At 50.2% G+C, this 7,486-nt stretch overlaps 1 long non-coding RNA gene across 1 annotated transcript; it reads right to left on the reverse strand.

Annotated features, from left to right (window-relative positions):
• Positions 1-2,198: 2,198 nt before the first annotated feature.
• LOC125923371 (uncharacterized) lies at positions 2,199-4,774 on the reverse strand. Its single transcript, XR_007458009.1, has 4 exons — positions 4,609-4,774; positions 3,682-3,805; positions 3,112-3,178; positions 2,199-2,644 (listed from the first exon to the last, which is right to left on the reverse strand). It is a non-coding gene; the product is annotated as an uncharacterized LOC125923371 (long non-coding RNA).
• Positions 4,775-7,486: the final 2,712 nt, after the last annotated feature.

A 7,486-nucleotide genomic window follows, 5' to 3' on the forward strand; every position in this document is an offset into this window, starting at 1 on the left:
TTGGCTGGTTGGTGTGGGCAGACACGATGGCCACAGGAGAGCTACCCAAGGTTTGCACGTGCAGCAGGCCTGGCGGAAGCTGTCAGGAGACCCCTGCCGCCTTCGGGAAAGGAGGAGTCAGGCATTTGGACAGGTGGCTGTCCTAGGAAGGTGATGCAGAGATTGGGTGGGAGCGGGGTCCGCTGGCCTGCGCATGGCTGTCACCCTGAGCAGCAAATTAACTTTCACAAGCAAGCAGGGGAAACTTCCAGGTTGTGTCAGTAAGAACTGCCACTGAGCAGTTAACCTAGGTGGGCTGCCTAGGTGGCTGAAGGACAAGCAAGCTGCGTTTTGGCCAACTGGCTGTGGCCATCCATGGGCGGAGAGGTTGGCTTAAGCCAGGAGGGGCCATGGGTCCCGATCCCGCATGCTGCGTTTTTTTATTAGGATGTTGTGGCCTTACATTCTGCTGCATCCTTGCTAGTTGAAATTACAATGGCCTTGACGTAGTCTTCCCCGCTTTTTCTCCACCATCTGACTTAGAGGTTGTCATGTGAATGCCCAGACCTGGCCTCCGCAGACTCAAGAAGGATCTGTGTGGGGCTCTGTTCATCTCTTCACCCTTTACCCATCCATCCATCCATCCATCCATCCATCATCCACCTATTCATTCATCCACCCATCTACTTATCCATCCATTCTTTCAGATTCTGTTGTATGCCCACTGTATGCAAGGCTCTAGGGTGCGCGCTGAAGAAAGGAAGTATAGTCTTCTGCCATCAAGATGCTTATCATCTAGGAGAAGGGGACAGTGTATAAAGAAATTGCACAGGAAACTGTTTCAGGCACCCTGCTAGTCTTTATAGGGCCCCGTGGTGCACAACAGAAGGAGTGATCTGCTCTCCCTGGGGTCTCAGGAGTGCTGCATAGAGGAGGCGATGGCGTGAGGGGTCAGAGAGGGGGTGGAGGTGCTGGGAGGGGTGGAGATATGAGTCTAGACACAGGCTACCGTCAGCCTGACCCATCTGGGGAGCATGGGGTGTGGAACAGGGATGCAGAGAGCGCTCAGGAAGGCAAGAGAAGTAGGCAGGAGCCACGATATGCAAAAAGCCTGGACGTTGTGCTAAGGATTTTGGACTTGGTGACACAGGTGTTGTGGAGCCATGAAGGCATTTTAAACAGAAGAGTAACAGGGCCAGATTTGCGCTCTAGGACAAGTACGGATTCAGGACAGCATGGGACCCAGAGGCGGTGGAACACTTAATTCAGCCAAAGAAAGAGGGTGACACCCCAAAGAAGGCAGTGGCCCTTCCCCTCCCAAGACCCCCAGGATTACTATCTTCCCGTGTTAGCCAGTCACCTTCAAGTGGCCACTTTACTAATTTAATTTTATTCCTCAGTTCCCGGGGCACAGAAGGGAACTCTCGGGGCACTCGGATTCCACCCCTGGATTGATTGCAGGCCTCCACGAAGTCAGCACTGCCTGGAGGTGCGCAGTCTGGTTTGAAGGCCCGCATATGTACCGCCCCAGTTGGCTCTTTCCCCTCTCAGTGACTTCCTTATCTGCTTGTGGCCCAGGGGGTCCCCTTCCGTGTCTTGAGGGAGGTTGGACCCGCTCAGAAGTTGGATGGTGCTTGGCCTCTGGTGGGCGCCATCGTGGGGGGCACAGAGCCCCCAGCCCAGACCTGTGGCAGGGGGGCACAGCTTCTCTGGAGCCCGGGAGGGCAGGGGCTGTGTGTGAGGGGCATGCGAGCTCGCCTCCTGATTACCCTTTGGTCTTCTGGGGCTGGCACACTGCGGATATTAAACTCAAACTTGAAAACAAACCGTGGGTGGGCAGGGGACAGGGGAGTGAGGAAGGGGGGCAGGAAGACACCTCTAATTAGGGAAAATTTAGCCATTCTTTAGATCTTTACAATATCCAAATGGACTGCTTCCAAGAATTCACAGACCAAGCCAATAAATCGCCCCTAAAGAGGTCTCTAGGGGACCCGTTTGAACGAATGGGTGAGAGGCATGGAGTGCTTTTGAATAAGTGAGTGGTTCTCAGTATTTGAACGTGGCTGGATTCTTTTAAGAGACTTAAACTCCTGAACTATTATTTGTAGTCCCTGGACACACAGTTCACACATTTTCTCAGACCCTTGCGGAACGGACGCACCTTCTGGATCAAGGAGGGCCCAGACGGACAAGGAGCTGCTTTTATTTCCTGAGTGTGTTGGAGCCCGAGCCCAAAGCGTGGGTTCAGAAAAGAAAACCCACCTGCAGGGACCTGCGGTGAGTTGTGTTGGTGAAGGCTAAGCCTGGTGCATCTGAAGGACAGGTCCCAGAGGGAGTGAAACCTGCCCACACTGTCATGAGTGGCTGCCACTCGGGCCAAATGACCCAGTCCAGCGAGGCGGATTCTTGCCGTCTGGCATTTTGAACACTTGGGTAAACGAGGTCTTGAGGGGTGGCAGGTGCATGTCGGGGAGGCAGAGGTGGAAAGAGAGGCCTGGGTCACCTGGGCTGGCAAAGTGGGGCAGAGCTCTAGGAGGAAATCTGCCTGGGGGCCCGTTGGAGGGGCCCTGCTCATTCGGCTCGTTTTCATGGAGTGTCGTGAGCTCTCAGCTAGGTGGCGCGGAGGACAAGGTGGCCGAGGGAGTTTGCAGTTGCGAGATAGAGGCTAAAAATGCAGAAGGGAACAAATACACAAAATACTTGCAATTGCGATCTTTGCTGTTGAGGAGCGGCTGAGATAGGGAATTCAGTGGAGGTGGGGGGCAGGCTTCAGACAGGGTGGTCAGGGAGAGTCTTCCTGAAGAGGACGGTGAAGGGGGAGAAGGAGCCGTTTCTGCAGTGAATGGGAGAAGGGGACAGTAGCAGCAGCAGGCCACTGAGAGGAGACTAGGAAATGGAAGGAAACCAGGGTGCCCCCGGGGAAGAGGGGGAGGAGGCGGGGAGGGCAGGTTGAGGCTGGGAAGGAAGGCGGTCTTGACAGACAGTTTGCATTTTATTTATGCAAGCAGCCAATCAGGGTCTTCCTCTTTTAGCTCAGAGGTAGCATTTTGCATTTTATTTATGCAAGCAGCCAATCAGGGTCTTCCTCTTTTAGCTCAGAGGTAGCATTTTAAGGGTTCCCCGGTCACTTACAGGTTAGCGGCAATCTATTCTGGTCATGATGAAAGGAGAGCTGGTCACTGACAGAAACCGAGTCCTGCTGGGAGATGAGGAAAGAGAGACAGAGAATTAATTTTGGGACAAGGGGGGGTGTCTAAGGAATGCAGGAGGTCCTTGGAGCCTCAAGGGGCAGCCGGGGCAGCCGGGGACTGTGAAAGGGGTAAAGAAAGAGACAGCAGACCAGCTACAGCTGCCTCTTTCACAACGTGGGTCCTGGTTTCTGCTACAAAAGTACTTTATCATTTAAAGAACTAGCCCCTTGGGCTGTGGGGTCACACAGACCTGGATTAGAAGAACCCTGTTCTCACTCTTGCATGTACCGGGGCCTGGGACAAGAGGTTTCTTTGAGTTTTTTTTTCTCCTGTCTATACGATAAGGATATGAAGACTTCCCTAGTAAGATTTTGGGGGAGGATTAAATAAGCACTCAGTGCTGTACAGAGATGGTGGTAGGTGCCCACCAAATGTTAATTGCCTCCTACTGACTACATAACCAGCGTTTTACTAGAAGGCGATCAAGTGGAAAGATAGTGGGACTATTTACCACTCTTTCATAAGGCGTCCCCACAGGGTAAAGAGCAGGGCCATCCATGTACTTTGGGGAGTCGGAAAAGTCCCCGGTCCGCCTGAGACCTGAGGGTTAGTTCATCTTCTCTCAGCTTCCTTTTCTGTAAAAAAGCAGGATGTGGTGGGCAACTGGCCGGAGGTGAACAAGTTAAAAAACATCCCTCGACCTTATCTCTGGAGGTTCTAATCAGGAGGTCTGAGCTGGGGCCCCAGGTGGTTGTGAAGCAGAGGCAAAGTCATTCCAGGAACCCTGAGACAAGGCCTTTTTCTAGTCCTGAGTCACCCGCCAGATGAGGACAGAGGGGACCAAGAATGCATTCTACTCATTTACCACCAGAGGGCGGGCCTGAGGCGTGATGGCCAATGCAACCTTGCTGTCTGTCTCCAGCTCCCCGCACAAAGAGCCCAGGGGAAATCTGCAGTGGCACAGAGGATGATGTGCAAGGCAGGTAATGAAGGAGTCATAAGAGGAGCAAGCCAAAAGCTACTAGATTCTGAGGTTCATGCATTCCTCTGGGTCGTGCTGACAGCATTGGCACCGATGGGCCTCTTGTCTTCACCCAGTAAGGGCTTCATCAAGACGCTTTCCCAGCCCCAACTGAGTTGACCAATACTCTTTCCGGTGCTAGAAAAAGCAGCATCTGGCTCAGAGGGCCAGTCACATCCACCCTCATGGGTCACCACTCCGTAACCCTGGGTAAAGGATGCACCCACTGGAAAGGCTTGGATCCGTTGGCCCTTGGCTATTCCTCTGCAGAGGGCCCCTTCAGGGTCATGCACACAAAGGAACCAGTTGTTATGGCCCGATTCCATCTGCAGAGAAGAAGGCATCACTTCCAGCTCAAGTGTCCTAGTCAATGCCCTTAGTTTTTGGCAAGGAAGAATTCCAGGACCTTCTCTTTACCACTGCGTTAATTTTAACCTCCGCTGCAGACTGCACTTGAGGCTGTAGCCCTTGGCGTCAGTACTGCAGCAATGTGGGGACCTTGGGGTTTTCTCTTCTTTGCCGCCTCTAGGCTCCACTCTTCCCGTCAAAATTTATGCTTTGGAGTTTCCCTACTCTGTGACATCCTGAACGTTCCACTTCCGCAGAGGCCCGGGGGCGGGTGGGGGGGGGGGGAGCATAGAAGCAGAAATGGCTACTTGCAGCTTCCCAAAGGGGGAAGCTGAAACCAAGAGACGTGGTGGGCCTGGTCCGAGACAGGACACGTACTGTGCAGGGCGCTGAGGAACTGAAAGCAGCCGAGTCACCCTGCAGTGCCCTAGTGACGGGACTTCATCTCCCCACCCCCAGTTCCCGGCAGGTTGTAGAACTCAAACATCTTAAAAATCCTGACTGAATGTCATCACTCGGACATCTAAAGTCCCCACCCTGTCGGACCCCGTATGGGGGAAGACGTGGGTAAGATTTTTGAAAGAGTTCTGAGTCTCTGTGAACTCAAACCTTCAACGGAAGGAAAATCCTGCTCCCCTCAGCATGGTATATTGGAGGATGTATTGTGTAGGTGGTGGGATATGATAAAGGGTGTTATGCAGGCACGTACAAAGAATAACGGAAGAATGGAGAAAAGAATGATCTAAACTGCAAGAATGATCTTGCAGTTTCCGGGACTTGGAGGAGAGAAGGAAGACCCAGCAAGGCGACAGGCTAAGAGAAAGGCTGAGTTGGGGATTTTGTTGACATTAAAACTCACTGTGGCAGTGACATGGAAGTGCCTTTTTTTCTTAAAACGATAGCATTTAGTTATATGTCAAACACTGAGGGCCCCTGCCACGGATCAGGCAGGGTACTGGTCACTGGAGAAAAATAAATGCAAGGCTCTTAGCTTTTAGGAATCATGCTCTGATAAAAGAAACAGACAAGTAATTACAATGCAGAAGGGTGTATGTTTCAGGAGAGGCGAAAACAGGAGGTTGTGCTTAATGTTTTAGGGGGCGGGAGGGAAGCAGATTTCACTGAGGAGGGGATCTTCAAGCTCCCTTTTAGAGGAAGGGTTGAGGGAAAAGGGAGAGAGGTGAAGGGAGGAACGCAGGGCAGGGCATGGATTTGAGAAGGCACACGGCCTCGAGGGGCAGTGTGTGTGTGTGTTGGTGCACGTCTGCGTGTACCCCCTGAGCATGGGGAGGAGATGTGGGTGTCAGGGATGGGAGGTAAAGCTGCAGAGGAGGCGGTGGTCAGAGACTGGTATAGAACCTGGTAGAACACTTGTGTTTCATGTTTGAAATGCATTTAATTTTTTAAAAGTTTAGAAAAACCACATCCGAGAACAGGCTAACATATTTGGTTTGGGGATAATGATTTGTAACTTTACAGGAATTTTGAGTGCTTATTTAAAGACAATGTGAGAAAATAGTCTATGTTAACAAGTCTATCGGTGCAGAGTGGGTGGAAAATTCTTCCCCACCCCTTTATTTTTCTGCATTGCATCGAGCGGTAAGAATGATACGAAATGCAGATTGCAGACAGTTCTTTTCCTTGGCCAATGAAAACTATTTGGTATCTTCTTTGTGCCAAATACTCTTAGGCTCTAGTCAGAACGGACAAATCAACTTAAACCTTAAATCTTTGAATATGTGTAAGTGGAAATGTCAATTACCGTGGACTCATATTGATGGCTACTGAAATAAGGCTAATACAAATAAGACTGACATAAAAGCTATTAGGAGCTTTTATTACAAAGCAAAATATTCGATGGCAAATCAGAAAATAACAAGATATAGTTCAATCTGTCAAGATCAAAAGGTTCGGGAGTGGGAAAATATAACAAGAATGTTAACAATTTAATTAGAAGTCATTTTGTTTTAAGTTAATTTGAATCTCATTATTTGCTTGCTTGTCAGGTGGTATTTTTTCATGATTTAATAGGACACTTGCCCCCACCCCTGTTGGAACCTACAGTTGGCTCTCACTGGTAGGAGGGCACATTTTAGCTTTCTCAGACTTGTAACTTTAACCCTTACAGGATGACACCAAAAGCTGCTGACGTCAAGTCACTTTGCTCTTAGCACATCACGTAGTTGCGGTGGGGGTGGGGGGGGGGGGGGGAGGAGTGCTTCCACTTTATTTTCAAAATGCACAGCTAATTGGAACTTGAGTGAATTAATCAACCATGAAGCTTGCTGCATGCCCTAAAGCTCCTTTCTGGGATCTTAGAATTTATCAGAATAGAAGCGAAAGAGTACAATCTTACATCTTTTGGACAGATAACCATCCAAAGTGGCCAGATGCAGAAAGACATTGGAACGTGGGCCCACAGTAGCCCCAGGATTATTTTGTCTTTATCTGGCTAATCTTTGCTGAGCAGGTATGAGCCAATTAAACGGATTCCTTTTTTTTTTTTTTTTCACAGCTGCCCGATGGCCTAGATTATGGAAGGATTCCTCTATTGTTTGATCTCAAGTCGAGAAAACCAAAGCCATGGGCCTGCCCAGATGTTTTAGTCATTGTACCTGCTTGGGCAACATCTCCGAAGAGATGACCCCTGGTAGACCCCTTGGGATCAACTGGACCAGTTGACTGGACCAGGGATTCCGCAGTAAGAGTGCCACTGCATGATTCGGACCAGCAAAGCTAAGGGATTCCAGGCCTGTTCAATGGCTAGCGCCAAGAGAGCCGTTCAAATTGTAACTAGCATCTGCCTGGGAAATCAAGAGTCGCCTATTAACTCTAATTCCGGACGTTTTCGTATGACTCAGTTTCCCTTTCTTTGGGGGTATAAGATCTTTTCATTCCTCTTCCTGCTTCTCCACAGTTCATCACCTCTTTCGGTCCCATTGTGTGA

Source organism: Panthera uncia, chromosome B1, assembly GCF_023721935.1.
Source record: "Panthera uncia isolate 11264 chromosome B1, Puncia_PCG_1.0, whole genome shotgun sequence".
Lineage (NCBI taxonomy): Eukaryota > Metazoa > Chordata > Mammalia > Carnivora > Felidae > Panthera > Panthera uncia.